We start from the raw sequence: 6,000 nt of genomic DNA on the forward strand, positions 1-6,000 counted from the left end.
CACCGCAATGAGAAGCCCACGCACCACAAAGAGTATCCCCTGCTCCTTGCAGCTAGAGAAAGCCTGCGCAGCAACGAAGACCCAACACAGCCAAAAATATAAATTAATTAATTAATTAATTAATTAAAATATTAACCTACCAAAACCTGGTGCTGATCTGGTGCTTTGCAAATTACCTGGACCCTCATGTTGACCTATTCATTAGTTCCATAGAAAACTATAGTTTTCTTTAAAGGAAAATGACTACTCAGCAAATAAACACCAAAGTGACAGCTTACTAGAGAGTACTCTAAATGATTTTAATGAAGTATAATATAACACAAAATTGCCTTGCTGGTTCTGAAACGGAGCAGCACCCTATGGTCCTTCCCTACCACATCCTCCACCTGACTTTTGTCTGTGGAAAAGCTTCAGCTAAAGAATTAGTTTAATCAGAGAAGCGAGAAAATGCAGAAACAAAGGAAAACAGTCCAACAAGACTAAATAATAGTAGTTTAGTCATTATGCATGGTTAAGGACCTTTAGTTCCTCCTCAAGGGCTGTAGATAATATTCTGAGCCATCTCCTGTGAGCTGTCTTGTAGATATTGAAACGCCCACCTGGGGAAAGAAGTTAACTACATGGTGATCTTACTGTAGCCATGACATAAGCTGCTACAAGTCTGTAAATTGGCCTCAATGAAAACAAACCGACCCTGCAACTGAAGACTAACTGTCTCTAAAACAACCAAGATGACACTGGTCAGACCACCATGTGACCAATTTCAAGATACCTGTCAGAGCTGACTGTGCTGTTTCTGCATGTAGCCCCCTCCCTCCATCTATAAAAGCTCTTGCCCCCTGATTGTCACGGGGGGAGTCGGCCTTTGGACAGGCGTCCACCCTCTCCCCCAGTTGCCTGCATCCAAAATAAAGCAAACTTTCCTTTCCACCAACCTGGCCTCTTTAATGGCTTTTGAATGGCAAGCAGTCGGACCCCACTTTTGGTTACAGTTCTACAGGGGCAGACCCCTTGTTAGGGCACTGTGCCCCTTCTGAGGGTCAAGGTAAGATCCCCTCAGAGTAACAGCATCCCAGGCCTCACTGGCTCAGCTCCAGAGGGTGGAAGGATGGTGAAAGGTAGAAGGGATGGTGGTGAGCTTGTCTTGGCCAAATCTGCACCAAAATCTCTGCCCACAGTTTGGTCTGTGGCAGTTTCTAGATAAAATACAAAAAGAAGAATTCAAGCCAGAATGTCTTGCTTTGACAAACTTTCTAGCACTGAGTAAAAACCATCAATTAATTGAAATGGCAATGATTAGTCTCCTCTTACTACAAGAGTCAAGTTTGGAAAAAACACTTGCTGTCACTGAGTGTTTGATGCAACCAAGACTTTCCCTCAAAACAACTTTGGACCCTATAGATGGATGAAAGGAAGCCCTTTGTATGAAACTCAGCTGACTTTGCCCAGAAGATAAAAGGAAACAGGACTTCCAGAAACCTGCAAAATACCTACAGCTTCTGCATGACAAAAATTCAGCACAAGTATAACCTTTACCTTTTTAAATTTCACCTTGCCTCAAACCCCCAAAAAAGAAGAATCGTAGAAGGAACTGGTAATATAAACCTCAAATCCTAGGTTTATGTCTTAAATATCGAGTACACATTGAACTCTTTTCTTTGGATAAAAAGACACAAGAATTTGATATTCATTAGGCAAGTTAGCGATAGCACTGTAAAAAAAAAAACACTTGATCTTTATACCTACATTACATCACTGTTTATAGTATTTCTAATGTCTAATCTAAACTAAACAGTGCTGCTGTTACTATCAAAGTGATCAACGACACACAGAGTGGGACCAATGTGAAAGGTTCAGCTGGGATACCCCCTGACAATTGTAGGATGTGGGTCCTCCCTTCTCCAAATTCCTGACTTCTTGATCATCTAGGAAGGATTCACTGTCCCTAGGCCAAGGGTCAGTAGCAAAACAGGTACAACTGGGGCACGGCCTGAGTATGCTGCCAAAAGGAAAGTCATCTGTGTGTGCCCATGTCAATTCTGAGACCCTGTAAGCAGCCCAGCTTTGAGGGAGCCCATTTTTTGATATATGGGGCAGTGGGGTGGAGGAAGTCTCAAGATTAAGGACCACTTTCTTTTGCCAAGAAATTCATTCTTATCACATGGAGTAAAACTGTATTCCAGAGCCATTAATAAGCCCTGTTAGGGGAAAGAGTGGTGGCCTGAAATTCCAGAGTGCAAAGTACACAGTGCCCAAGGGGGAAGGAGCTACAGAGCCCTCCCCTGAGCAGGGCAGGAGAAGAACAGGGAAATGGAGCAACTACTGGCCACTCTCCCTCACCGTGGCTGTACTAAATAAACAATTGTTGAACACAAATCACCACTGCAGTGGCTAATAACTGCCACTGATGGAGCAGCTACCATGTGCCACCCGCTGTGCCAGGCGTTTGATACACCCTATCTCATTTAACCTCAGGACAGAGCTACTATTTTTATCCCCATTTTACAAGAAAACAGGGGTTCAGAGAGATCACATATAACATGCCCATGGTCACGCATCACAGAAGTGACAGAATCTGAATTGGGGCCCAGGTTTGATGGGCTCCAAGGCTTGAACTTAAATTTCTTCATTACACAAAAAAACCATCTACTCTTCTTAGACCCTTTGGAAGCCCTCTCTTCTCCTAAGCTGTCATTTGTTTTAAATCCAACTTTCTTATCTTCAGTAAAAGTCTGTGTCTCGGCCAGTGGCCCCACTTGCTGAGATTAGAGCTATCTGTCCCCAGGGTGAGAACAGGATAAATCCTGTGCACTCCTAATATCCAAGGTAGAGTTACTATTCCCTGGATGTGGGAAATCTCAGATAGGGGGCTTTTAGGAGGGACAAACCCGACCCTGTGGCAAGCACAGCTGGCTTCATCTTTTTTTTTTTTTTTTTTTTTTTTTGCGGTGCGCGGACCTCTCATTGTTGTGGCCTCTCCCGTTGCGGAGCACAGGCTCCGGACGCGCAGGCTCAGCGGCCATGGCTCACGGGCCCAGCCGCTCCGCGGCATGTGGGAATCTTCCCGGACCGGGGCACGAACCCGCGTCCCCTGCATCGGCAGGCAGACTCTCAACCACCGCGCCACCAGGGAAGCCCTGGCTTCATCCTTAAAGCAGAAAACCCAGTAGTTGTCAAGGCCATGGGTTTACTGGCTTCCCACAACTTAATTTTAAAGGCCAACAATGGAGGCATTTCCCAGAAAGCAGAACTAAGGGGGCATCGTGACCTGGCAATCCTTCTGTTTTTCACAATATGCCAAAAGACTCTGTGCATATCTGAGGCTGCATATCTGTTCTGAATACACGTTCAGGCCACCCTGCCAAGCCTTGTCTCATTTCCCTTCTTTTCGTTTCAGGAAGCTGGAGGGAGGTCCACTGCCCCCTCCCCAGGGTCACGCAAGACACTGGGAGCAGCCGGATCCGTCTGCAGGCTGTACTCCATCAAGGCCCCTGCCGGCCTTTCCACCTTTTCTTGGCAGCCACACTTCAGTCATTGTTGCTCAACGCTGAACGCACAGTGGAATCAGCTGGGGATACAGAGGTCTGGGTCCCACCCCCAGGGATTCTGATAGATCCAGCCTGGGCATCTGAATTTTACAAACGCCCCAGGTGATTCTAAGGCAGGATTGAGAAGCTCTGCCTGGACCACCGTGGGATAAACGATTCCCCTGACGCTGAAGTTCATCCCCCGAACTTTCGTGGCGTGCCACAAACTCCCGGCTTTCTCCGCCTTGCTCCACCCGGGGCTCTTCTAGAGCAGCTTTGAATCCCGTCCGCTCGCAGGATGACGCCTCCCTGCTCCTCCTCCTTCGCAGCGCCCAGGACCCCAGAAAACTTGTGCCCCGCGCGACCCACCCCCGTCGCTGGGACTTACTTGGTCGCTAGATGTGCAGACCTCGCAGGGAGCGAGAGCCAGATGCGCCGGGCGGGCGCGAGCGGGAACACTGAGACTGGGGAGTGCCAGGCCGGGAGCGCGCGGCGCCCGCAGCTTCCCCACCAGGGCCAGGGAGGGAGCAGCCGTGGCACCGGCCAGGAACGGGAACTGGCCCGACCGCAGCGAAGGCCGCGCCCCTGTGGCCGCGCCCCGAGCCTCCGCGGCCTGCGCGGAGAAGCCGAGGCCGGGCCCGGGCGAGCGAGTCAGGGTCGGCGGGGCGGCCGCTCGCCCGACCCGGGCGCGGGAAGCCGGGAGAGGCGGCGCGCAGAAAGTGGCCCGGGGCAGCCGGGAGGGGCGGTCCCTGCCCCAGCAGAGCGGCCAGGCCACCGTTCAGGCCGAGCGGGCAGGCCTGGGAGCTCGCCCAGGGGTGACACATCGCGAACCAGGCGCCAGCTCGGTCTTGGCCTCCGCGAGCCTAGGCCCGTCCCCCTAAAAGAGCCAACCGGAGGCAGCAGCACCTGAGCCAGATGGTGAAACGCCTGTTAAAACGTAACACGTGCTCCCGGGTGAAACTCGCGTTAAAACGTGACACGTGCTCCCCGGTGAAAAGTAGCTCCAAATCATCAAGCCTTTTACGACAGAGCATATACTTCGATTTATACTTTTTAAAATGTAAGCTTTTCTTCATGTCCTTAAATCTCTTCTTGGCAGTATACATTTTATAGTCTATACATTATGCTGTGAAGACCTGTAAGGGAGTTTTTAACATGCTAATACCTTTTCCAATAAAATGTTTTTTAAACGTTTTAAATGGAGAATCTACATAGGGCATAACGATGCTATAAGTAAGTTGTCACATTCATACTAAAGTACATTCAATCATATGACCACATATGCTCATGAATATTTAGATTACCATCAAAGGCTGCCTTCTGAGAAAAGTTTGTTCCTAACTGAAACGCGAAACTTTGCAAACGTAAACTTGATGGGCTACCTTGTGCAAACTTGTAAGCCCCAATATAGAGATGCTAAAGATACCAATTCCTCCAGGTTATACCCTTACATGAACCTCTGGTAGAAAAATTACAAAATTTTTCTTTTCTCTAGGATTCTGGATTTTATCTTCCATATCTTTTAAACTCTCATATTTTCCATACCCTGTTTCTCTGGCTGCATTCTGAATAACTTCTTCAGTTGTCTTTCCATTAATCAATTATTTTGTGCTATTCCAACCCCGCTGTTACCCATCTGTGTTAGGCGGAATAGTCCCTACACCTGGAACCTGTGAATATGGCAAAGGAGAATTAAAGTAGCAGGTGGAATTAAGGGTGCAAATCAGCTGACCTTGAGATGGGAAGATAATCATGGACTATTGGTATGGGCCCGATGTAATCACAAGGGTCCTTATAAATGGAAGAGGGATGCAGAAGAAGGAGAACTAAAGAGGTAGCAGCCTGAGAAGGATTTGGCCTCATGTTGCTGGTTTTGAAGATGGAGGAATGGGGCTATGAGCCAAGAAATGAGGGTGGCTTCTAGAAGCTAGAAAAGGCAAGGAAATGGGTTCTCCAGTAGAGCCTCCAGAAGTAATGCAGTCCTGCTAACACTTTGATTTTAGCCCAGTGAAATTCACTTTAGACTACTGACCTCCAGAACCGTAAGATAATAAATTTGTGTGGTTTTAAGCCACTAAATTTGTGGTAACTCGTTACAGCAGCCATAGGAAACCAATACACTACCCATTTAAGTTCTTAATTTCAACAATAATATATTTTCTAAGAGTGTTTTGGTTCTATTTCTAATTTTCTTGGTCATTTTTAATAGTCTCCTGTTCTCTGCTGATTCCATCACTTAAAAAATTCATACATAGTTATTTTTGGTTTTAATTAAACTTTTTATTTGGGATAGTTGTAAAATCACATGCAGCTGTAAGAAATAATGCAAAGAGACCCTTATACCCTTAACACAATTTCCCTTCATGGTAACATCTTGCAGAACCAGGCTGTAGGCATTGATACAGTCAAAATACAGAACATTTCCACCACTACAATGATCCCTCATGTTGCCCTGTTATATCATACCACTCCC

At 47.1% G+C, this 6,000-nt stretch overlaps 1 protein-coding gene across 1 annotated transcript in view; it reads right to left on the reverse strand.

Annotated features, from left to right (window-relative positions):
• Positions 1-4,329, reverse strand: part of NOD1 (nucleotide binding oligomerization domain containing 1) — a 121,660-nt gene extending 117,331 nt beyond the window's left edge. Inside the window, exon 1 of the mRNA XM_060108345.1 lies at positions 3,916-4,329. The gene's annotated coding sequence lies outside the window, so the exon portion shown is untranslated. The remainder of the gene's footprint in view (positions 1-3,915) is intronic.
• Positions 4,330-6,000: the final 1,671 nt, after the last annotated feature.

The sequence above is a fragment of the Mesoplodon densirostris genome, chromosome 9 (genome assembly GCF_025265405.1).
Source record: "Mesoplodon densirostris isolate mMesDen1 chromosome 9, mMesDen1 primary haplotype, whole genome shotgun sequence".
In the NCBI taxonomy this organism is placed as follows: domain Eukaryota; kingdom Metazoa; phylum Chordata; class Mammalia; order Artiodactyla; family Ziphiidae; genus Mesoplodon; species Mesoplodon densirostris.